The following is a 27,309-nucleotide window of genomic DNA, read 5'->3' as shown; positions in this document are numbered from 1 at the left end:
GAGAGGAAGGATTTTTTATCCTATTTGATGTTTGTTGTGTTGGGTTTTCTCAATCTCGATACTGTTTCTATAGGTGTTATGATGGAGCTGAAAGAGACATCTATGGCTTTTTGTTTCCTTTTTATTTATTTTAGTTTTTTAATTATTGTTAATTAATTGCCTATAAATTGACAGAAAATTTACTAATGATCAAATGCTAATATGGATATTTCTTTTGCCATTGACGGAAAATTTGGATAATTTTGGATGGAAGAAGGTGATTATATGACAAAATGAAAATTTATGGAAGCTTGAGTCGGTGTCTAAACATAGGAGTCATGTGTTAATTCCACTATAATTTAGGGATATGTTTTTTTTTTCTCTCCATTTAATTTTATCAAACTCAAATTTTATGATTTTACCATTTTACCGCTCCCAAAACAGTTCATACTGACTTACTAAGAAAAAAATTTTTTTTTTTTGTTTTTATAAAAGAAAATTTTTTTTTTTTGTTTTTATAAAAAAAAAAAAAAATCAAAGCGTTACATATCTTCACCGTCATCATCTAACAAGGGAAAAAAAAAAAAAAAAATCAAAGCCCATGATACCTCCTCTTAATTTACAGTAATAAAAAAGAAAAATCTCCAAGTCAAATCAAGATCCAAAATTCTCCTCTCATCTAAAAACCAGTGTTACAACTCCAAAATGAAAAACGTGGATTTTGTTGCTCGACAGAAGTACAAAGGAGAAGCCACGCACACGGCACACAGGTAATGTAGGGTGGCTGTCGGTGTAAGTATGTGAGTGCACAAATTTGTGAGATGGTGGAGAGAAGGTTTTGAGATGGATGTTCTTGTTTGTGGCTTAGATTAGATAGGTATTGGATTTGATTGGTTTTCTTCAGTTGGATTTTATTTTTTTTATATATAGATATATTATTATCAAATTATCTAATTGAATATCTACCGAATCTAATAAATCGGACCACAAGAGAGATAGAGAGAGATGGAAAAAGGAGGAACATTTTCACGTGTTTTCCAATTGCATTAATTGGGTTTGGTAAGAAGTGCTCTATTGTCAAAGGAGGACCATTTTCACATGTTTTCCACTTGCATTTTTATTTATTTGCCCCTCAAACAGTGTATGTAAGGACATGCAACTAATTAAGGAATTCAACCCAGTTGGTGGTCGAAATGGCTCGTCATTTATCTGTCCCATTTCCTAAATTCACTTTCACTAAATCCCCGCTCAGAACTCACTTTTGTTGCTCTTTTTTTTCCCTAATTTACTCTTAATATCTCATTTATTTCTTTTCTAATATTAATATATGTCTTAAATTATGTTTCAGTCTTCAATAATGCATTAAATGCTTTGTTGGAATGAAGAGAATAAAGATGGTTGCAAAAAATAAAGTGTATGCTCTGACTTGTGGAGAAAATTTTATTTTTTGGTCCTTTATTTATAAAGTTTTGTGAAAATTCTTAATGTGTGCTCATTTAACCTTCCAAATGTTTCTGTTATTGAAAATGTAGTTTAAATATCGTGCAATTTTTCAAATATTCGAGCGAAATCCGTAAGGATTCTTTTCACTGTGATCAGTCTAAAAATTTTGTGGTCATTTTCTATTCAAACTCCATTTTAATCAGCAACCAAATCAACTTTATGAGCACTTTTTTTTTAAATGAAAATTGATGTAAAAAATTAATTCTCCAAAATTTCTTCACATTAAATGCTTATCTATACCTTTATCTGTCACTATCTTGAAAATTCCCCGTACGAAAAGCTTCACAAAAGACTAAAATAAAGGTAAGATAGACTTTTCATATTGGCATAGTTCTCAAAATTACCAAATTAAATAAAATTTTCTATATAAAAAGAATACGAAAAATAGAAACTTTTACTATATAAAAAGAACGGAGGGAGTAGTATATTGGCTTCACTCTTAATCTTGGGTTAACTTAACCTAAGGATTCAAAACACTCCTTTTTGAACATTCATCTCACCTGATCCTCTCAACTTTTCCTTTCACTAATATTAGTTGATTGTTATTAAGCATCTAGTTTTTCGATTGGAATATGATTTTTTGCCCTGTATTTAGACAACAAAATCAACAAACGAAAAATCTTATTTTGAAAAGAAAAAAAAAAACTTACCTGCTTCCACTCATGACTTCTGCGGGTTTCTCTTTAGAGTATGTAAAAGAACAAAATTAAGCAACAAAATAGAATAAATATTTAAATATCAACATTTCTCAACATCTCATAAAATCAATCAAAATAGAAAAAAGATAAGAGTAGAAATACAACAAAATCTAATTCACTCTTGCCTAGCTTCAATAAGATGTCTCTTCTCAACACCACAACTGTATCTTTACTATCTTCTCACTGCTTACCTTAAAAGCCATCAATTGCAAATATTTCTTTATTCTTCTCTTCTTGAATGAAAATAAATTTTGAACCTGATTAATTGACTTAGAAACACAAGATATGAGCTAAATTGTAGTTCTCCTTACTTTTTTGCCGTCCCTGTATCTACTGGATTGGAGTAGCGATTGATCGACCTTGAAGAAAGAGAGAGTAGCTAAAAGAGGAAGTGGCTTAGTGAGATGAAAGTTCAAAACTGTAGCTATTGGATTAGAGCACAATATATTATTATTTTATTCTCAACTCTAACTCTATTATGATTTTAGGATATATTATAGGATATTAATATATCTAAATTTCAAAATAAGGGTACGCAGATTACAAAAATCAATTTAGAGTGATTTACAACAACCTCAAAAGTTGAGGGTATTTTTATAGATTAGGCCATTGTTTCTGAGTTCATTTCACCTTTCTTCAGTTTCAACTTTTCCGGTTCAAACTAGTTTAACTTTCTTGTTTGATTCCTATTTGAAACTGAACCTTGGCCTGGTCTTTAATCAGCTTGATTTTGGTATTGTGATGCAGGGAGAGGTGCACACAAAAAGGATTAGCAAGCTGAAGGAAGAAGTGAGGGTTATGCTTAACCAACCCATCAATACTTTGGATCAGCTTGAATTAATCGATACTTTGCGGAGACTTGGATTAGCTTATCACTCTGAAGATGAAATACAGAGAATCTTGAGGGATATTAATAGTCGTAGACGCAGTGGTAATGCAGGGACGGGGGATTTGCATGCTGTAGCTCTTGAGTTTCGACTTCTAATTAAGGCAACATGGATACACCATTTCTCAAGGTATAAATTATATATTTAAGATGAAAAAAAAAAGAAAAAAAGAAGAATTAATATTTTTTTCTGTGGATAAAACCTGCGGAGCTTCATCAGTCCATATATCTAGCGACGGACCACTTAACAAAAATATATTATTTCCACGTGGCCACAAAGCATAAATTTAACATGTACACCTTTCATTTGAGATTATTTCCTTTTTTTTTTTTTTTTTTTTTTTTTTTTGTTGAGTCTCCTTCCGTGGTGGGCCTTTTTTGGGGACGGAGAAAGCAGTATAAAATTTACGTAGAAAAAGATTATATAGAAATGATGGGCCAAACAATTGAAATATCCTTGTTTTAATTAAATCCTAAATTCAACTTTTTATTTAAATACCCTGAATTTAGAAACTTAGTAAAAACAACACTCTAAATTAAAATTCTTCCCAATTTAATAAATAAAAATTATTTTTCCAGAACCATGATCTCTTTCGTGTTAAGTTAATCCAAGGATTGGATTAACTTAAAACACACCGTTTCAAATAGCGAGATAAGGATCAGTCTCCTTCTTCGTTCCTCTCAAGCATCGGAAAAGCTTTAAATCATTAAACAAACAATGTTCTCTTGAGTGCGATAGAGGTAGCCATTGATTCCAGTGAAGCCAATCCTTTTTTTTTTTTTTTTTTTTTTTTTTGGCAAAGACATTCGATCATGCAGGTTCTAAAACATTCTTTTTTTTTTTTATCTAAAGATATCTTCTCACTAATTTCGAGTTTTACCAGATTGTTGATGAGATTGTACAAATCGGGATTTTTAGAAATTGGAGATTTTCATTATCCGGCCAATTGGAGCTTGTTTGTTAAAATGCATTATAGCTAAATAATTGTATTGTGAAGTGAATTAATATTAGATTAGTGATAGTGTTGATAGATTGGTCTTTTTTTTCTATCAGAATATTTGATCCTCTGCTATTTTCCACATAAGCATTTGTTTCTTTATCTAGCAATTTTCTAAGTGTTTCTTGCTAATTTTGAACATCAATCAGTTTTTTGACTTTCATATCGTTTTATGTTTTATAAATTTAATTTAACAATTGGGTTTATCTATTTTTTTCGATTTTCAATGTCATACACTTTTCTAAAGCAATATTATTTATTAATTTCTCTGTTTCAATTAACCATTCTTTGGATTAACTTGACAACAGGAGAGATTATGGTTCCACAAAAATAATTTTTTTATTCATTAGATTCAGTAGAATTGAAATTTGGAGTCCTATTATAACTACATTAAATTTAGGGTAAAATTAAAAAAGGGGCAACATGGGCGAAACTTATTAAAAGCGCAGGATGTCAAAAGTTTGAGACTCGTTGATGCTCAAGGAATTTTTTTTATTATATATATATATATACATATATATATATATATATATATATATATATATATATATATATATATATATATATATATATGTCAAGAACCCTTTCTCTGCACTTTTCAATTTGAAGAATCTATTATTGTTATATAAAATTAAAAGGTTTTTAATTGTAAAAAAAAAAAAAAAAAAAAAAAAAAAGAAAAAAAAAGAAGAAGTTAGATAGGATGATAAATACAAACACGACTAAACATAAATTAGAAAATTGAATTACCAAAGTGAATTAATTTTATTCAGTTTAGTTGGACTCAAGTTGTTAGTTTTTTTTTTTTTTTTTTTTTTGTGTTTTAAATAATTGAACTTTTGGTTTTCAATTTTAAAACTCATAATGTAGCCCAAATAATTAAATTTCTAAAAATGTTATATATATATATATATATATACTGAAATAAAGAGAAAGTTTAAGCTATTATCTTTGTTCAGCATTCCATTTTTCTTTTTAAAGAAAATTTTAACTTTTTTTCCTTATATTCTGTGTTTTGATTGGCCAATATAATTATTTTTTATAATTTAATATTTAATATGTAGTAAAAATAATTGATAACTTTTAAAAATTAAGCTAATTCAACTAAAACCTTATCTTTTAAAATCTAATTTAATTCAACTAAACCATATCTTTACATTTTTGAATCTAAAGTCTAGCTATATATATAGTTGAATTGAATGGAGGTTAGTTTCTTCAACTTCTATATTTTTTCAATTAAATTTTCATTTCATACTTTCACATGTGGTCAAACCAAGCCCACATGGTAAAGGCTAACTGAATTCCAAAATTTGAAGTCGAACATAACTGAAGTCGATTTTAGAATCGAACAAATTTGAACCAGTTCGGTTCAACCGATTTATTTGGTTTTTTCTGAATTGATATCTATAATACCGAATAAAAAGCCATAGTTGATTTCATATTTGCAAATTGGCCAAACACCGAATCAAGGCAATTCGGTTCGATATGTTGTTTTGCTCACCTCTACTTTTAGTGAGGATAGGCGTTATTCTTTATGTCAAGAACCCTTTCTCTACACTTTTTAGTACTCTTCAGTTGGTTTAGGTTTTTAGTATTAGGATTAGGCATGGCCACCGGTTCATTTTGAACCGGAACTGGAACGGAACCATCGAATGTTAAAATTTGAAACTGAACCGGCAGTCCGATTCGAACCGAAAATTTTCTATTTTTATTTTCAAAATGATAATCACTTAGCCTATTTTATACATTTAAAAGTCTCAATAATATTTTACTACATGATATACGTTACTTAAATTTTTTTTTTTTTAAATACACTTTACTTTAAAAGTTAAAAATCTAAAAAGTAAAATGGTAAAAAAGGGAGAAATATTTAGTCTAAACTTATATTGTTTTTAACTTTTTTTTTTTACCCTTTTAAATTGTTTACTAAGTTTAAAATTATATTCTTTTGACGTATTTTTCAAAATTTTCTTATAATTTATTTAATTAATAACATTTAAACAAAATAAAGTGATAATTTATTTGATTATTTTGTAAAATTAATTAATTTTATTCTTATATGAGTAAGAGTGTTCTAAAATTTATTTAACATAAAATTTACCAATATTTTTTAAACTTATATTAATATTTTTAAAAGAAAGATGTAACTTTAGAACTGATTTTTTTTTTTTGAAAGAAAACATATGTCACCAGAAACCGTGATTGGAACCATCAGTTCATTTGAACCGCACTGGAACCGGACCGAAATCGATTATTCAAGGCCGGTTCAAGTTCAACATTTTAAAAATTTTAAACTGTTGGTTCTATGAACTAGAACCGGCGGTTCAATGAACTGGACATGTCTAATTAGGATAGACATATTGTGACATCCCAGGTTTGGGGCACAACACCTTAGGCGAATCCCACATCGGCTACGCACAAGGTGGAAGTCCTATACATAAAGGGTGGCAACCTTGAACATGGTAGACGCATTTTGGGCTGACAGAGCGGAGGTTTTTCCTGGCCCAAAAACAAAAACCGTGAGAGTTCAGGCCAGGTTTGGTACCCAAAGCGGACAATATCTACCATGGGCTGGGCTGTTATACATATGGTAGAAGACGGATGGCTTGGTCATAATTTCAAGGTATTATTATTTCTATTCTTAGATCCTTTTAATAAAAGACCTTTTCGTTCGGCTGATAAAAAAAATGTACATATTAATTAAATTAAATTACTGGAAAGTACTCCTCTAAACCAAACCCATAGTCCTACCTATGGACCAACGCAATAAAAGTATAAATTTTTTTAAATTGTTTTTATTTTATTTTTTCAATGTATGGTCAGAAATATTTTCGTTTCAATAAAAATTTTATTTTTATTTATTTGGTCCATTGGTGGGGCCATAAATCCAGTCTAGCCAAGTAAATCTATAAAGTTGTAAGATAAATCTAAAAGGTTGGCTGAGCCGCCGACCCTAAATGGTATTAATTTTATTTGAAAAAGGTGTTGAAATACTCATTAATTAGAAATAAAAAAAAGAAGTTAGTTGGATAATTCTAATCAAGTGTTTGAGTTGGTTTGACCATAAGAGTTTTAAGTTGTAAATAATTATTTATAGATAACATAAATTAATTGAAATATATAAACTCTTAACCATAAAATTGTTAGATTATAATAATATAATCTAAAATAAAACATATAATCACACTAAAATAACATTTATCCGATTTAGAATATTAATTTAATATTTATGACTATAATATATTCACATGAGATTACGACATACAAAATGAAAATAAAAGAAACTTGCTTTATAAGCAGTTGAAATATAGAATTTTTAATGGTAAATGCTCAGAAAAGCTTAAACTTTGGTGATTTTTATAATTTTAGCCAATTTTTTTAATTTTGACAATTGTAGCAGTAAATTTATTTTTTTGTTACAATTATAGCCTCGATTATGTGCCGGTTCAAAGTTTGCAGTTAGTGAGGTCCATGTTGATGCCACATCATCATGCCATGTCACCAAAAAAACTCAAAAAGGCCTGAATTTTTGTCATTTTTGCAATTTTTAGCCAATTTTTTTTTTTTTAATTTTGACAATTGTTGTCTTATGAATTTAATTCCTTCTTTCAATTTTTAGATTTTTAAAAATAAATTATTTTGGATTGCAATAAATATTTCTTAATTTTAAAATTTTCAAATATAAGTTAAGTAGAAAATATATAATGTATTTGTGTGTTATAATGTTATTTAAGTATTTTTAAATTAAATTCTTACTTTTGTATAATATATTAATTGTTAATTAAGTGAATAATTAAATAATTAACTTTAAATAATAAATTCTACGTGAAACAGACTGTAATTTGAAGAATCATAAACAAAATCTAATTGCAATGAAAAAATAAATTTACTGCTACAATTGCCAAAATTAAAAGAATTGCCTAAAATTGCAAAAAGACCAAAGTTTTAATGTTTTTTTTATCATTTAACCAATTTTTAATTGTTTTTTGAGGTTTCAAATCATATGAACTAGCCTGTGGCTACATCAAAAAAAGAACAAAATCTCAAGTTCATTTTCCCTTGATACTCAATGTATACGTGTGTATATATATATATATATATATATATAATTCAGCCAACTCGATTAATTTTAGCAACATTTGTAATCGAAATAAATTAATCAAAATTTTTTTGACTAATTTTTTTACTGAACTTAACCAAATCATTTTGGCCAAATTAATTTTTATTGTTGACCAAACTAGAGTTAAAGAAAATAAAGACTTGATTAACTGATCAAATTAACCGAAATTTATAATTAATTGACTTTAATCAAAATAAAAATTAACCGAAGGTATTAATCACTACTTAATCAAAATAAAATTGAAATATTTTTATTTTAAATTTTATTTTCTATTTAATCAATGATGTAATTTTGAGAGTCAGTTAATTTGATTAATTTGGCTATATTAACTTTTAACCGAACCTTTAACTGAATAACGAAAATTTAAGTTTCTTTAATCGAACTTTTAATCAAATATTTATTCACTCAACCGAATTGGCTGAATTAACTGAATTGGCCGAATTGAATAGTCAATCCTAATTTTAGCTTCTTTTTTAGCTTAATTTAGTTCAATTTTATCATTTTTTAGGTTTTCAATTCTACAAAATCAAAGAATCTAAATTGAAATTAAAAAAAAAAATTATGTTAAACTTAAGCCAAATTAAATATCTTAAATACCATACTGATTAATTTCTATCCGATTTTTTTGGTTTGGTCAATTTGTAACAGTCCTAAAAACAATGAAATTAACAAGTGATATTATGTTATTAATATTTTTTTACTCTAGCAATATTAATTTGATTAATGTGACAAAGTGAATTGCAGATGTGTTTAATAATTTCATAGATGAAATGGGAGACTTCAAAACATGCCTTTGTGAGAGCTTAGAGGGAATGGTTTCTTTGTACGAGGCGTCATTCCTTTCAGGAGAAAATGAGAATGTCTTACAAGTTGCTAGAGATTTTACTACAAGTTACCTCAACAACTACATTAAACAAAACAAGAATGACAATTATATATCCGTGTTAATAACTCATGCACTGAAGATGCCACTGCATTGGAGGATGCTAAGGTTGGAAACTAGGTGGTTCATCGATGTCTATGAGAGAAAACAAGGCATGAATTCTCTTTTGCTGGAGCTTGCTAAATTGGATTTCAATTACGTCCAGGCAATACACCAAGAGGATCTAAAATACACATCATGGTACTTATGCCCAATTCTTTTCTTTTCTATTTTAATTAATTTGGTCAGACTAAAGACTGCCATGTACTTGGGCTAGTAGTTTGTAATTTCCTTCGCTTTTTGGTAATCTTTTTTTTTTTTTCATATATAGGTGGTGGATGAATATAGGTTTAGGAGAAAAGTTGAGCTTTGCAAGAGACAGGTTAATGGAGAATTTCTTGTGGACTATTGGAATGATATTTGAGCCAGAATTTGGATATTGTAGGAGAATGTCTACAAAGGTCAATGTGCTCCTAACAACAATTGATGACGTCTATGACGTGTATGGCACCCTAGATGAACTTGAATTATTCACCGATGCAGTTGAAAGGTCAGTGATGGTGTTCCAACATCTAACAAAAGCTTCTTATTTGCCTAGCTGATCTAATACATTCACATATATTTTTATATAATATTAAAATTTGAAAAATGAATTACTATACATAACAATAGTTCTCTAGGGTTCATAATAATGATTTTTCTTTTAATAGTAATTTTTTCTTCTAATTTTGTTCAAACACGTAACACTCGCTCGAGTACCGCCGAGTCAAAACTCATTGATACATTACATAGAGTTGTCATCTCTATAGTTCTAAACATAAATATTCAAATAGGTTTGACGTATTATTCTATTTGTGGCATGCATTTTATATTATATTGGGCATATATATATATATATAGCTGGCTAGAAATAATAATTCATTTTATATGTATCTTTATGCTTTGTTTTTAGATGGGATGTAAATGCAATAGAGCAACTTCCAAACTATATGAAGATTTGTTTCTTAGCTCTACATAACACGATCAATGAAATAGCTTATGATACCCTTAAGGAACAAGGACTTCACATCATTCCTTACTTCAAGAAATTTGTACGTATTAATAAGATTCTTAAATCATTTGTGATGGTACTCATTTTTTGATGTATAATGGTAATTAACCATTCTATCACATTAATATTTTCCAGTGGGCAAATTCATGTAAAGCTCACTTGTTAGAAGCCAAATGGTATTACAGTGGATATACACCAACTCTACAAGAATATATTGATAATGCATGGATTTCTATATCAATTCCTGTGATGTTAGGCCACTGTTATTTTCTTTCAAGAACGCCAATAACAACTGATGCCTTGAAAGCCTTGAAGGAATGTCCCGATATAATTCAATTGTCAGCCATGATTGTTAGACTCGCAGACGACCTTGGAACATCCTCGGTATGCAAGCTAGTTAGTTTAGGCAAATCCTCGTTTTCAGTTTATTTCTCCTTATATTTTTCCTTTAAATTCTTATCATATATTCTCTATTTTGTTCTCATTATTTATAGGATGAATTTAAAAGAGGACATGTTCCAAAATCAATTCAATGTTATATGCATGAAACTGGAGTTTCAGAAGTAAGAGCTCGTGAGCACATCCAATATTTAATTAGTGAAACGTGGAAAAAGATTAATAAAGAACGAGTTGTTGATTCTCCATTTTCGAATACTTTTGTTGACATGGCAATTAATCTAGCTAGGATAGCACAATGCATATACGAATATGGAGACGGGCATGGAATTCAAAATCAAGAAACGAAGGATTGCATTTTATCATTATTGGTTCAACCTATTCCTTATATGCTGAACTTTCCATAATTTTCATGATTTCTATGTATTCTAGTTTGTAATGAAAAATTTTGAAAGTTTTAAATAAGCTTCATTAGTTATGGGCTATATTGGTTTATGCAAACAGATTAGTAAGAAATATGTGAAAAAACCTTATTTTGCTTTATGTGATCACTTATGTGATTGACTTGTACATTTCAATGAGACGATACGGTTTGATCAATAAAAGTATAGCAAATGTCTCGTGAGGCAAACAACAAGTGTTGGGATTGAGTAGTTCGATATTTTTCCTTTTTAAGTAAGGTCGAGGGCTCCATTCTCATGGATGGACTAAATACTTGATGGAAGCATTAAAAATTTAGAGACTTTCAAGTTACTTTTGGAAAGTAATGAGACACATATGCTGATTTAGACATTATTTAAGAAATCATTTTAATTTTTCCTGATTAATTTGTATGTGTTGATTAATGCTTTTCAACTATCAACTACAAACTTTTTGATAGGTTGTATTTTTATAGTTATTTTTAGTAATTTTTTTTATCTAAGATTTCTCTTAAGTTTTGCTTAATTTGTTTTATTTTAGTTAAATTTGTTTATGTTTTACAGTAAGGCTTTTTTGAATCAGATTTCACTTAATCTTGAGGAATTTTTTAGGATTTTTATAGGAAATCAGCCAAAAATGCAAAAAGAGAATTTTAAGCAATCAATTGTCCATAACTTCCAGTAAGGAACACGGCCACGGCGTGCTACCGTGCTGTCTTCAAGGCAAAATCAAAGGAGAGACAGACTCTAGCATGGGCAGGCGTGCTACCCAACACCCTATGCTACTTGTAGAGTTCAATTTGGGTCAGAATTTCGGATTTAGCCTGTGCTACATGCATGGACTTGCATGAAGATCTTTTGGGATATGACTTATCAAGTTTGAATCCTATTTAGACGCTAAGAGAATCCTAATTAAAAAGAAATGCAAAGTCGAAACAGTTTCCTAAACAAATTTGAAGATATTCAAAATAAGTATATATAAAGAGAGAGACTAGCAAGTTTATTATTATTATTATTTTTTATCTTTTGTCCTATTGTTCTCTACATAGTTCTCTCTCTTTAAGACTTCAAGTATTCAAGTTGGTGCCAAGATTCAAGGAAGCCGCTCAAGCCTATTGCCGACTAGTTTTTATTTTTAAATTCTCTTCTTGTTTGTTATTCATTATGAGATTATTTACAAGCTTATTTCGATTTAATTTAATTGCTATGTTGAACTAAATCTTTTTACTAGGGATATGATATAACTTAAATTCAACTGCAATTTATAATATTAGATTTGATTTTCTTTATTCAAGTAAAATTTATTATTAATCTTAATAGTTCCAGGCAGAGTTTTTCTCCTGGATTGGTTTATTTCATTAATCACTGTCAAGAGAAGGATTTTTGATACGAACAAGTTAATAAATTCCATGGGAACAACTTGATGCGGGAGCTAGATGATTTGATTCGTGGAATGTTTTCATAAAATTAAGGGCTTTAATTTGTGGATTCCTAAATAATCACAAGAATTTAATGATTTAATCTATGTTTAGTTACGCTATTGAGAGATGGGTAATTGAATTGGATTGAAATAACTAATAAAACATCGAGAGAGAGCTTATTAGCGATTTTAAAGTTAATTCTCTTTCTTGAATAATTAAAATTGATTATCAAATTAATAGGATAAACTAGATGGAATTAAGTGAAGTCAAAATCCCTAATAGTCTTTAATCCTTGATTTTTTCTCAACAATTACTTCATTTGTTATTCATCGCTTTATTTTATTTCTTTTATTTTTACAATTTTTTGTCTCATTGTCATCTAAATAATAGTAAGTTAACATAATTTTTGTACTTGGTATACAATCATTGTGGAAACGATACTTTACTCATTCTTTATTACTAACTTGCGATTTCGTGCACTTGCGAATTTGACCTGCCACTTTTAATTAGAGTGTGCAAACAATATATTTGATTTAATTTTTTTTATTTTTAAAGTGTAAATAAAAAGGACCTATTAGTTTACATAATCTAATTGAACCAAATCAATTTGGTTCAATTTGATTTGATTTTCTATTTTAGCTATTTTTAGCTTATTTTAGTTCAAGTTTGGCTTCTTAGGTTTTCAATTTTACATAATTAAAAAATTAAACTAAAATAAAAAAAACTATTTTTTTTTCTCGAATACTTTAAAAACCAAACTGATTAGTTTCTTTTGATTTTTTTTTATTCGTCTATTTATACTCAGCCCTAGAAACAATGAAAGTAATAAATGACATCGTATTATTAATATTTTTTTTACTCTAGGAATATTAATTTAAATAATATCACTAAGTGAATTGTAGATATCTTCAGTAATTTCCTAGATGAAATGGAAAATTTGAAAATGCGCCTTTTACGAGAGCTTAGAGAGAATCTTATATTTGTAAGAGGTATCATTCCTTTCGGAAGAAATGATAATATCTTAACCAAAACACTGGATATGCCATATTAGTAACTCAAGCACTGGATATGCCATCGCATTGGAGGATGTTAAGTGATGGAATAACCAAATACAGCGGAAGCAATAACATGAATATCAAGATGCAAAATATACCGGCAAACTAATACACAGAGGCATACTAATAATCAGATTGTAATCTAATAAAATCATACCTGAGTGTATGATTTTATGTATTCGGACAAATAAAAATTATGTACAGTAGGTCATCTATAAAGTTTAGAGTGTCAATGGGTTAAAATTGCAAAGTTCATGGATGAATTTATGTATTCGGCTAAATAAAAATTTTGAAAATTGAGATTCTTAATATATTTAACCAAACCCTAGGAACTAAATAATAATTGACCCCAATGTTATCATACCTAATAGGCATAATGCTTAATACTATTATAATCATACAACAAATAATTCTAACAATATTATAGTTAAAACATTTCTAATTATAACTGAATTTGTAATAGTTCGAATATTTTCATCCGTATTTTTTTTTTTTTGTCGATAATTGCCAATTTTCTCATGGTTGTTGCAATTGAAAATTAGTTAAAATAATAAAATTTTGATTTAAAAACTAAAAAATATTTAAAATTATAGAAATTTCATATCTTAACAAGCTAGGTTGCCCAGCAATAGTTATTAGAGATATAAAACAGTAAAAGTGAATTGAGTAAGAAGTAAGAAGTAATTTTGATATATCTATTGCTTAAATAAGGCGTTTTATTTGTTTAGACTTCCAATAACAAGAAAAAAAAACGTGGGTTGTTTAATTGCAATTGTTCAGTGACAATTTTAGTGTATTATATCTTAAGTGTGTGGATGTCCTATATTTTTTAAAAATTATTGTATCTCATGTCCCTTTCTGTGTAATGTAGCTCCTGGTATATGAGACTATTCTATACACTATCAAGCTAATCAATCAAGATTTTTTTTTATTATCAATAAAAAATGAAGTGTTTTTTTTAATTTATTTTTGTGCATTGAAATAAGAAATTATTTTTTTATTTTTATATTTCTTATTTATTATAAATGATTATTTATTTATTTGAAATATTAATGTATTACTTTATTTAGTGTAGTGTATCCTAAGCGTGTGGATATCTTACTTTCTAAAAGTTGTCGTATCCGTACGTTCCCATGTCTCGTGTCCTGTGTTCGTGCAACCTAGCTTTTGGTATATGAGAATACTCCATACACAGCTAATCAACCAAGATTTTTTTTTTTATTAGCAATAAAAATGAAGTGTTTTTTTTTTAATTTATTTTTATGTCATTAAAATAAGAAATTAAGAATATATTATTGTTTGTCTAACTAAGAGAGAGAAAACATTAAAATATAATTGAGTGGAAAATGTTAAAATATAAAAAAATAAAAGCTGTAAGTATATATTATTGTTGTTTCCTACCGTTGAAAAGGTAAAGATCTATTTTGATTAATTTTATAAAAAACGTTTGTGATAATTAATTGTTGGTCAAAATTTAATTGTTGGTTCCTACTCTTCTTATTTTGGTTTTTTAATTTTTAATAATTAATCAAATTTGTTGGTCCCTATTGTTACTCCTTTCACTTGGCAATTTTAAAGGCTTACATTTGGCTTCCATGTAATGCAAACTGCTCTGCTTTTATAAATTATATGGATTTGTTGAACCTATTTCTTGCACACCAAGTTTTCCACACTTTCCATGATTTCTTATGTATCCTGGTGTGAGTGAAAATGTTGAAAAGTTTATATTAAAAAATATGCATGTAAAACTAATTTATATTTATGTGATCATCTCTGTAGTAGATTTGTGTACTCTAGTGAGTCAATATTGATTGGCTGGTTCATGATTTTCAACAAATGAATCAAGAAGGATAAAGAATCAAAAAAGAAAGTAAGAAAGAGAGTGAGTGGTTGAGAAAATAAACAACGTGAGAAAAGTAACAAAGGTAATGTGCAAGGCAACATGGGTAGCCTTCTTTTGTACTTACTAAATTAATGAAAATACTTGTATTCGATAGTACTCGAATTTGAAATTCTCACTCCTCATGTAAGTGAGAAGACTTGGGTATCTTATATTGAAACGAATACATGTATAGGTAAGTCAACGTTTTATCAATGTCAGTTCATCACTATTTCTAGGGCTAAAGGTTTTATGATAGACGCAATGAAATTTTGAATTAAAAATTTTCTCTTATATTATTTAGATTTTCATAATGTTAAAATATAATTTCGTATGAGATTAATATAAATATAATAATTAATTAATAAAACAATAATATGTATGTATAAACACACACTTCAATTCAATTTATATTGGCATTTATCTAAAATTCATTATAGTTATATATGCACGATTCTTCAATGTGTATATATATATATATATATAAGTTTATGCTCAAAAATTTAAAAATGCAATTAACATTTAATACTAAATTTACTTCCTACTTTAAGAAAAAGAAAAAAACATAACATGGTTTAGTATCTATGCATAGATATTTAATTGAATTATGGATTTCAAATCTTATTAAAGGAAAAAGAGATATCAAAAACATAATATGGAAGATACTTATTAATAACTTAACAATTATTTTTAAACATATATTAATTAATTAATTATATAATATATAAATTAATCATGTAATCAAAATCTTGTAAAATGATAAAGTAATTATTTCGAGAATTTGTAAAAGAAGAGAAACTAAAATGTTGAGAAAAGAGAGTACCAAGTCGATGTTTCTAAAAATTATCTTTATTTCAACTTTATATATAGATATAGATATAATAATAAAATATTATATAAATTTTTAACATTAAAATTTTTAACAATTCGGCGTTCCAGACACACATATATTTATTTTATTTAAAAATAAATTTTAGAATTTTGAAAGGGTTAACAATGTATATTGTATTTGAAATTTTATTTTTAAAAATATATCTAATTAAATCATATAAACAAAAAGTAAAAAGAATATTAATAAAATATACTTTTTTCCTTTTTTAATTTTTTTCAAAATAAAATATTTTATATTATAATCAGAATAGAATCAAATATTTAAGAAATAAATATGAAAAATAAAATATAAAAATTTTCAAATATTTGATTATCATTTTTTTTTGGGGGGAAAATTATTTATATCTTATATATGGAGAGTCCATAATGTCTGAATTTACAATGCCTTTAAGTAAATGGGGCAAAGAAGCGAAAGTGAAAAAATTACAATTAACTGAGGACAATCTGCTGTAACGAGCTAGGAAGTTAGCTGCTTGATTTCCCTCTCGATAGACATGGCCGAAAGAGACAGTGGTTCCCGAGACTAGAGTTTTGATCTGTTTGGCCAAGCGAGGCTTACCTGCTGAATCGGAGGAGGTGATGAAGTCAATTGTAGATTTGGAGTCACTCTCTATATTAAGGGGAAAGGCGTTTAATTGTTGACTCCAACGGAGACTGAAAAATAAGGATTGGAGTTCAGCATCTTCAGAATCAATTGCATGAATTGGGAAGCAATGTGCAGCGATGAGGCTACCTGAATGATCCCTGATTATGGCACCTCCCGCAGAAGAAGAAGGAGTGTAGGAAGCATCTACGTTGAGTTTATAATAGCCAGGTTGTGGCCTGACCCAAGATACGAACATAATTTTCAATTTTTTGCCGAATAATTTAGGCAGGTAATCCTGAAATAAAGGGATGGATTTGGCGAAGTTGGATTCTGAGTGGGCAACCCCTCACTTGTAGATCAGTGTACGGATCTGTTCTAGCAAGTTGGAAACATGAAAACCTCCTTCGCCCCAGGTGAGACAGCAATATGGTGACCAAATTGAGTAGAGAATTAATTGTGAAATGTATCGCATAATTATACCTGTTGATGATTTGGGAGCATAATGAAGCCACCATGAGACCAGTTCTTGTCGAAGGGAAGGAGCTGTTGGTGCTTTAGTAAAGAAAGAGTCTCGAAAGAATTTCCAAACCAGCTGAATTTTCGAGCAATTAAAAACGACGTGATTAGTTGATCCCTTAGCTGCACAACAAAAGGATAGAATGAAGCAAGCTGCACAACAAAATGTTTAATTATTTATATGTATTTATAAAAAATAATTTTAATAAATTATATTCAATCAACTAATAGAATATAACTTTTTTAATTAGGCATGACTAAAGTGATTTTAGAATATTTCAAAAACTAACAAAATATACATAGTCAAAGTTAATATTCAAAATATTCAAACTAAGAAGTATTTTGAAATATTCAGCATATTTTTGTTAGGATATTTTAATAGTTTTTATTAGGATATTTTTTTAATTTGAATAGTTTTCGGAGATGTGCTTGCATGAAAAGGGGTTGATGCGGATAATCCTTTCATAGCCTGGCTTTAGTTTTCTCATAGTATTGTTTCGTTGCAAATCTGTTTTTCCCTTATCATAAAAAGTAGCTGCAGTTTTTGATAAGCTTTTGGTGTTCACTTGTTTTATGGTTTTGTTAAACAGTAGCAGGTTAGCTCTTTGGGTGCACAGGGGAAACCCTAATGGCTTGAGAAGCTCCATAGGAATAGGAGTGGCTATTTCTTGGTTTTTGGAACCGGTATTGCCGGTTTGGAATTGGTGGAAACCAGAATCTTGAGGAACCGAAACTGGGGATCTGCGGTGCAGTTCTGGTTTCAATTTTTGAGGAACCGTGAACTGATGGTTTCAAGAACCGGCCGAAACCGATAATTTTTTCAATAGGTTAGAACCAACGGTTCTAACGGTTCGAACTAACAGTTCCAACGGTTCGAATCGACAGTTCTATCCAGTTCAATAAATTTTTTTTTATTTTTTCAAATACTTTTGTGAAATCTCTAAATTAACCTTCGTAACAACCGATTAGTTTTAAGGTATTTGTGGAAAATTGATTTGTTGGATTTACTATAAATACCCCTTTTCACTTAAAAAAATAACTTAAGTTCAAGCCTATTTCTAAAAAAAAAAAAGTTCAAGCCTTTTTTTTTAATAAATAAATTAAGTTAAGCCTTTTTTAAATTATTTTCTTTAAGTTTTTTCGAAAAATTATTTAATAAATATTTATATTTTATATTTTCAACAAAAAATATTCCCTAACTTTTAATTTTATAATGCCAAAAATCAATTGGAGAACCAGCCAAAACCGTTAATTTGGAATCGTTAAGGAACCGAAATCGAAACCGTAACTATTTGGTTCCAAATTTTAATCAGAATGGGCAAATTAAAGTTAATGGATATTAAATAAAATAATAAAAATATGTGTGAAAAATAAATTTCCCTAAAATATTATATTTTTTTCAAATTTTAATGTAATAATTTTTTATTGTTGGTTCTCAAATTTAGAAATTACAAGTTTGGTCTTGAATCTATTAATAATGTAATATTTGAATAATTTCAAAAAATAAAAATGATCCCTTATCTAAATCTATTAATTTATGATATTTTTCAAATTTCTTTGGTGGAGGATAGAGACAAAAGACGCAGATAAATAAATTGACGTGTGTCTAAATAAATAAAAGAAGTATTTATTCAAGTTATACTTAAAGTCTCAACATATATTTCATATTTAATCTTTTAGTTCACATAATTACACATTAGCAAATGCTAAGCAAGAGTTATATTCTTGTAATTAAAACATGAAAACAGAATTACTTTAGGTTCCAACTAAGTACTCGAAAATTTGATTTTTTTTTTTTTTTTTTTTAGGGTGGGCATGTGCCCATGCTAAGTTGCACATGGCTCCACCCATGCCTGGGATATGAGTGTTGGCTCAAGAGTCAATTTTTAATCTCGAATTTTGATGATTAATACAAAACGAATAAATTTAAAATTATATTATTTGTGCTAATTTTATTTTATGCAGAATTTCTTTGAAAAGAAATCGTACAAGGCAAGTCCTACATTGAGTGTGAAGATTTCGAAGAACCTAGTAGCTAGGAATTTAGGAAACTTTGTAGGATAGAGAGAAAATCCATATATTAGCACAAAAATCTTTTTCTCTCAAAAATATTTTTCGAAAAATTAGGTTTCTTCAAAATAATGTATTTTCCAAAATATTCCTTTAAATCGAAAAGTTTTGTTTTCCTAAAACTAAAGAGATCTCTTCTCTAATGTTTTTGGTAATACAATCACTCTCTTTTCGGAAATAATATTTTGATAGATCCAAAGTACTTAAAATTATTTTCTTACCTTAAAAACGAAAAAGAATCTCTTTCGGTTTTAGTAAGAATATCTTTCCGCAAAAATACCCTTCCAAAATAAAGGCCTTCGAAAATCTTTTCTAAAAGGAAAATGAAAATCGGGTTTTATTCTCTTACCAAAAAGGGATAAAATAATTTTTGGTAACAAAAATTTTCAGATCTTCTAAATAAGGAAAGAAGATATTCTGATTTCTATCTCTTTCCAAAAGGCGACAGCTCCTTTGCTTCATATATAAAGGAACGTTCACGCCTTAAACATTTGGTGAAGTAAGAGTTTTTGTTTTAAGAGTATTCTCTCATTGAACAAATCTTTGTCTCTCAAAACTTACTCTCTACCCCCATTTTCTTTTCATCTCTACTCTTAACGTTTTCAATATTTAAAGTGAAAAGAATTTTTACAATTACTTTTGAAAAACAATTCTGTGTTCTAATCGATCTTCTAATCTGATAAAATTATTTTTCCTGTGCTTATATAGGCGTTTCTTTCTGTCTATTTAGATTGTGTAATCTATAGTAGACAGGCTCCTTATTTGTTAAACTTTTGTGTGTAATAGCTTAGGTTAGAAGCTATTGAGATAGAGGTTATCAAGCGACCTTCTCCATGTGTGGGATGGTAATGTCTTGAATCGAGTTTTCTGTACTCTACCAAAAACAGAAAGGGTTGAGGTTAACTAGAACCTTTGAAAAATCTAGTGGGACAAAAAGGGTAGATCTAGGTTTTTGATCTATTGCCTTGTACTGTTGGTTTGTCTCTTACCCTTTAAAAGAGATATCTTAGTGGAGGATCTCAAGATGCGTCTTGGGGAGTGGATGTAGGCGAGTTAGTGCCGAGCCACTATAACTCTCGGTGTTGATCTCTTTATTTCTGAAGTTTGGTTGATACTGTATCTTTTACACTATTGTTTAATTTTTAGAAACGCTGAAATTGTTAATAATTCAGATGTTCTAAAACGGTAATAAGTTTCATCTTTCCTGAACATTAGAACTCTGGTATTCTAATAAAGTGAATATACAATGTTCTAACTGTTGTTCTATTCCCAGTATAATTCACTGTTTGGGTTTCTCTTTTATTTTCTAGACTTTATGAGGATGTTCTAATCCTGATAACTCTCCATCATAAAGTTACTTTAATATTTGATTAAGGATCTGTGAAGAAGTTCTGAATTTAATAACTATCTTTCACATAGCGTTATTTGGTTTTGCAAACTTTATGAGGAAGTTCTAAGTTCGATAACTTTCCTTCATAAAGAAGCTCTGATATTGTACAAGTCAGTGTGAAGCTGTTCTAATCAATAGCTGCACTTTGCACAGACTTTCTATATCTGAAATTAGAACATTGTGAGGAGATTTTAATCCATATTCTACTCTCACAAAGTTCTGTATATTTTCCGCTGCACTTAGAATTCTAATTCATGTTTAGAATTTCTAAAATTTATTTTAGTTTTTAGAAAACCCAATTTACCCCCCTCTTGGGTTGTGCCATACATATTCGGGACCCACAATCTGGTATCAGAGCTTTGGCTCTTGACTTACTAAAGCTTAACCGCTTAAGAGATAAGATCCCATGGCAACCCCACTTCCTCTTTCTTCTTTAGAAGGACAATCTGTTTCTAGACCTCCTTTGTTCAATGGCTCTAATTACTCTTACTGGAAAACTAGAATGGAGAATTTCATGAAATCAGTTGATATAAATTGTTGGAGAAATGTTATAACTGGTCCTCGTATTCCCATGAAAACTATAGGAGATGAGCTAGTTAGAAAAACTGAAGAAGAATATACTGATGGGGACTGGAATGACATTGCTGTAAATGCAAAAGCCACTAATATTCTTCATTGTGTTTTAGATGCAACTGAATACAACAAAGTGTCTGGATGTAAATCTGCAACAGAGATATGGGGAAAACTTAAAGTAACCTATGAGGGTACAGACAGGGTAAAAGAATCCAGAATAAATATCCTTTGGAGAGAATATGAAATGTTTAGTATGAAAGAAGGGGAAACTATTGCAGAACTAAATTCTAAATTTACCAATATAGTTAATCATTTGAGAACTCTCGGAAAGGAAATTTCAGAAGATGAGCTTGTTAAGAAAATCCTTAGAATTCTACCTAGAAAATGGGATTCTATAGGAACTGTTATGAATTACAAAGAGACTCCCGTCACTTATGATTATCTTATAGGAGCTCTTGTTTCAGAAGAAATGAAATCTTCCTTGACAATGGAAGATAAGAAAAAGAAAGGATTGGCTTTGAGGGTAGATTCTAGTGAAGAAAGTTCTTCTGATCTTGATAGTGATGATTTAGCACTTGTTGCTAAAAGATTTAAAAAGTTTTATCGAAAGGGTGGAAGGCCACAGAAAAAGTTTAATAAAAAGAACTTTCCATCTAAAAATAGTAACTTGCCCAAGAAAGAACCTTCTGAAGTGGTTTGTTATGAATGCAACAAACCTGGACATATCAAGCCAAATTGTCCTAAACTGAAAAAGAAGTCAACGAAAGAGAAGCTGAAGCAGGCTTTCGTAGCTGCCTGGAGTGATTCAGATGATTCTAATCCTTAAAGCCACGATGATCAAGAAGAAATCGCTAATATCTGTCTGATGGCTACTATCGACTCTGAATCTAAAAAAATCAGCACTCTGGCTTCAACACAGAAAGCTGGAATCAATGAAACAAATGGAACGATCCATGAGAATGATGAAAGCACTGTAAGTATTTCTGAACCCGAATTAGAAAGTGATCTTCTAAATACTTACAATAATATTTGCAATGAGTTTGAAAAACTTGTTAGAAAGCATAAAGTTCTAAAGAAAGATTTCAGAAAATTAAAATCTGAAAGTAATCATTTAAAAGATGTTTTTTTTTATCAGGAAGTTACTTGCAAAGACCTCATTATAGAAATCAAAGATCTTAAAAGCTGTAATAATCGATTTTCTGAAAATCTGACACATCTTGAAGAAAAATGCAAAAATCTGAATTTTGAAAATGAATCCTTAAAAACTGAGATTAGAATTCTAAAGTCAATCTCAGAATCATTTTCTAAAGAGAAGACAAGTTCTAATAGCATTTCTAAACTGAATCATGTTTCTAATCAGAAAAATGCTGTTTCTAATGTTGTGACTTTAGAACATCAAAGTTTCAACAAAAAGAAGAATCATAGTGCACCTGTTACCACTAACCCTCCAGGACCCAATATGAATTGGGTACCTAAATCTGCTTGATCTTTTCAGGTGTGCCTAAGGAGCGAGCTAAAAACAGAGATGTGGTACATGGACAGCGCTTGCTCTAGGTATATGACTGGTGACAAAAAGAAGTTCACCAGATTAGAAAAGAAAAAGGGAGGTACGGTAAGCTTTGGAGACAAAGCAAAAGGTAAGATCGTTGGTATTGGTGTGGTAGGTTCTAATCCTTCAATAGAAGATGTATGTTTAGTAGAAGGATTACATTATAACTTGTTAAGTGTGAGTCAGATTTGTGATAAAAATAGAAAAGTGATCTTTGAACCTTCTCATTGTGAAGTTCAGAACATGCATGATAACAAAACCTTATTCGCTGGAAAAAGGTTTGGAAATATATACCTAGTAGATCTCTCTGATATGCATAACCAGGATATATGTTTAGTTTCTATTGATAATTCTAGTTGGTTATGGCATAGAAGACTTGGACATGCAAGCATGCACCTTATTTCTAAACAGTCTAAGAAAGATTTGGTTCGTGGTTTGCCAAAGTTGAAATTTGAAAAAGATCACATTTGTGATGCTTGTCAAATGAGCAAACAAACCAAAACTTCTTTTAAATCTAAGGACATGGTTTCTACTTCTAGACCTTTAGAATTGCTACACCTTGATTTATTTGGTCCAATTACTCCTTCTAGTCTTAGAGGAAAATTCTATGCATTTGTTATTGTAGATGATTACTCAAGATTCACCTGGACACTCTTCCTTAGAAATAAGGATGAGTCATATGACATGTTTGTTCATCTGTGCAAGAAAATACAAAATGAGAAAGGATACAACATCACGACAATTAGAAGTGATCATGGAGGAGAATTTGAAAATCAGAAATTCAATGCTTTTTGTAATGAGACAGGAATTTTCCATAACTTCTCAGCACCTAGAACACCTCAACAAAATGGAGTGGTGGAACGCAAGAATAGAACAGTTCAAGAGATGGCCAGAACCATGCTAAGTGATTCTAAACTACCAAAGTATTTCTGGGCAGAAGCAGTCAACACTGCCTGTTATATTCTAAACAGGGCTTTGGTAAGATCTGAACTTAAAAAGACTCCATATGAGCTATACAAAGGTAGAAAACCAAATATTGGTTATTTTCATATTTTCGGGTGCAAGTGCTTTATTTTAGATAACAAGAAAAATCATCTTGCTAAATTTGATGCTAAATCTTATGAAGGGATTTTTGTGGGATATTCTAATAATAGTAAAACATATAGAGTGTTTAATAAAAAGACTCTAGTTGTAGAAGAATCAATTCATGTTGTGTTTGATGAAACTGACTCTACTTCTAGAACATTAGAAAGTGATGATGTTGTAGATTCTAATCCTGAGAAGCAGAATGACCAATCAGAACAACTAGAACAGCCAGGAAGCGATCAGAACATCAATAATCAGACTGAACCAGAATTAGAACATGAAGATCAGAACATAGTTGAAAGCCAAATGCCAGAAACAGAAAATGAAGATTCTCAATTACCAAAAGAATGGCGATTTCATAAGTATCATCCCCAAGAAGACATTATGGATAATCCCTGAGAAAGGATGATGACTAGAGCTCAACTTAGAAGATATTTTGGTAATGTTGCTTTCGTTTCTCAATTAGAACCTAAAAATTTAGAAGATGCTCAAAATGATGAAAGTTGGATTCTTGCTATGCAAGAAGAGCTAAATCAATTTGAGATAAACCAAGTTTGGAAACTTGTTTCTAGACCTAAAAACCATTCTGTTATTGGAATAAAATGGGTGTTTAGAAATAAGCTTGATGAACAAGGTAATGTTGTGAGAAATAAAGCAAGATTAGTGGCTCAAGGGTACAACCAAGAAGAAGGCATCAATTTTGATAAAACCTTTGCTCCGGTTGCTAGACTTGAGGCCATTAGAATGCTTTGTGCATTTGCATGCTTTAAAAACTTCATGTTGTATCAAATGGATGTGAAAAGTGCTTTTCTAAACGGTTTTCTAAATGAAGAGGTGTATGTAGAACAACCTCCGGGCTTTGAAATTTTTGATAAACCTAATCATGTTTACAAACTTACTAAAGCTCTTTATGGTTTAAAGCAAGCTCCTAGAGCTTGGTATGAAAGATTGAGTAAGTTTCTATTAGAAAATGGTTTTTCAACAGGAAAGGTTGATACAACACTATTTATTAAAAACGAAGCACATGATATTCTAGTTGTACAAATATATGTTGATGACATAATCTTCGGTTCTACTAAAGACCTTCTTTGTAAGGAATTTTCTAAGATTATGCAGGGTGAGTTCGAAATGAGTATGATGGGAGAATTAAATTTCTTCCTAGGGCTTCAAATCAAACAATGTGAGAATGTAATTTTCATTAATCAAGCAAAATATACTAGAGAGTTGTTGAAACGATTCAAAATGGAAAATGCTAAGGTATGTAGTACACCAATGAGTCCATCGTCAAAATTAAAAAAATATGAAAAAGGAAAAGACGTGGATATCAAGCTGTTTAGAAGTATGATTGGTTCTTTGCTATATCTAACGGCAAGCAGACCAGACATACACTTTAGTGTTTATCTATGTGCTAGATTTCAATCATGTCACAAAGAATCTCATTTAATTGCTGTGAAAAGAATACTAAGATATCTTTGTGGAACTTATAATCTGGGTCTGTGGTATTCTAAAGATGACACATTTGATCTTGTTGGGTATAGTGATTCTGATTTTGCAGGAAGCAGAATAGATAGAAAAAGCACGTCTGGGACTTGTCAATTTCTGGGTAGCGCCCTTGTATGATGGTTTAGCAAGAAACAGACATCTGTTGCTCTTTCTACTGCATAAGTAGAGTATGTAGCTGTTAGAAGTTGTGTTGCACAAGTTCTATGGATAAAACAACAGTTGGCAGACTGTGGACTGAAATTAGAAACAGTGCCTATCAAATGTGACAACATAAGCGCCATCAATTTATCCAAGAATCCAGTTCAGCATTCTAGAACCAAGCATATAGAACTCAGATATCACTTCATACGTGATCATGTACAAAAAGGTGATATCGTGATTGAGTTTGATAGTGTTGATTTGTATAGTGTTTTTATTGTAATTTTTATTGAAATTTTTATTACTTTTAATTTATTTAAATTGGTTTTTATGTAATATTGATATGTTTTTATTCAAAAGCTTCCTTTAATCACAACTCACTTGATTGGAAAGAAAATTGTAGGATTTTTGCAAAGAAAAGAACAAAAATAAAGCAAGGTACAATTGGCACGCCCCAGCCCGTGTCGAGAAGCACGGCCGTGTCTGGCACAAGGCGAGACAAACCAAGAAACAGAGAGATGCACGCCCCAAGCCGTGTCGAGGAACACGCCCGTGCGTGCTAGCCTGCCCTGGCCGTGCTGCGGAACACGCCCGTGCCTCATATGCCTCTGACTTCCAGAGAGATGCATGCCCCAGCCCGTGCTACCCTGCACGCCCGTGCGCGCTATCAACCAGACTTCCAGGAGACTGCACGGCCAGACAGCACGCCCGTGCGCGCTAGCTTGCCAAGCCATGCTACGGAACACGGCCCGTGCCAGAGCCTCTAATCCTCCAAAGACTGGCACGCCCTAGGCCGTGCCAGGCAACACGCCCGTGCAAGCAAGAATTCTATATTTTGAGTCAAAAGTTGCAAACTAACTTCTACCATTTTCATAAGATGCTTTGGATACTTTCTTCACATGCCAGTCAAAGTTCAACCATGTGCAATTGAGAAACCATAATTGAGAGCAATTCATGGCTTGATTTACAAACGTTTCCACCTCACAAAGTTGAACTTTACTCATTAAATCACAAGGCTTGTTTCCCCAAGAAGTCTATATAGGGAAGAGAAGGAGCCACTCCAAAGGCATCTAGCAATTCCATCTTTCCCACACTCTACATTAATTCTTTTCTTATAGTTTTATAGTTAGCTTCATTTTCTTTTAAAGTTAAGTGTGCAAGAGTTGTGCAAGGTTCAAGGAAGTCTTCCAAGCAATACCTCCCTAGTTCTTATTCTTAACTCTTAATCTTGTTTATTTCTTTCATTATCTTTATTGATTATGGAATATTTATCAAGTATTGTTGAGTTTTATTTAAGTACTATGTGTAACTAAACTCTTATACTAGGGGGTTTGATGTAGCTTAATCTCTTTTCCAATTTATGCAATTAGATTTATTTTTCCTTATTCAAGTTATGATTTATTAATGAACTTAATGCTTCTAGGCAGAATTTTCCCCTAGATTGATTTATTTCAATTATCACTATCGGAAGAAGGATCTTTGATATGAAAAGGTTAATAAAACACATGAGAATAATAACTTGATGCGGAAGCTATACGGTTTGACTCATGGGGGGTTTTCATAAGTTAATGACCTTAGGTTATGAATTCACAAAACAAACCATAAAACTTAATGATTTAATTCATGTCTGATTGCGCTATTGGAAGATAGGTAATTAGACCGGGTTAAAATAGCTAACAA

General features: G+C 30.1%; 1 pseudogene across 1 annotated transcript; it reads left to right on the top strand.

The window, feature by feature from the left end:
• The first annotated feature begins 2,921 nt into the window (after positions 1-2,921).
• LOC149497776 (terpene synthase 10-like) lies at positions 2,922-11,096 on the top strand (annotated as a pseudogene). The gene is made up of 6 exons (XR_016319879.1): positions 2,922-3,196; positions 8,929-9,307; positions 9,438-9,656; positions 10,059-10,197; positions 10,293-10,541; positions 10,652-11,096. The product of XR_016319879.1 is annotated as a terpene synthase 10-like (transcript).
• Positions 11,097-27,309: the final 16,213 nt, after the last annotated feature.

This window comes from Jatropha curcas, chromosome 3 (assembly GCF_041381405.1).
Source record: "Jatropha curcas cultivar XTBG-Jc1 chromosome 3, XTBG_Jcur_1.0, whole genome shotgun sequence".
In the NCBI taxonomy this organism is placed as follows: domain Eukaryota; kingdom Viridiplantae; phylum Streptophyta; class Magnoliopsida; order Malpighiales; family Euphorbiaceae; genus Jatropha; species Jatropha curcas.
This window is presented reverse-complemented; position numbering and strand designations above follow the sequence as displayed.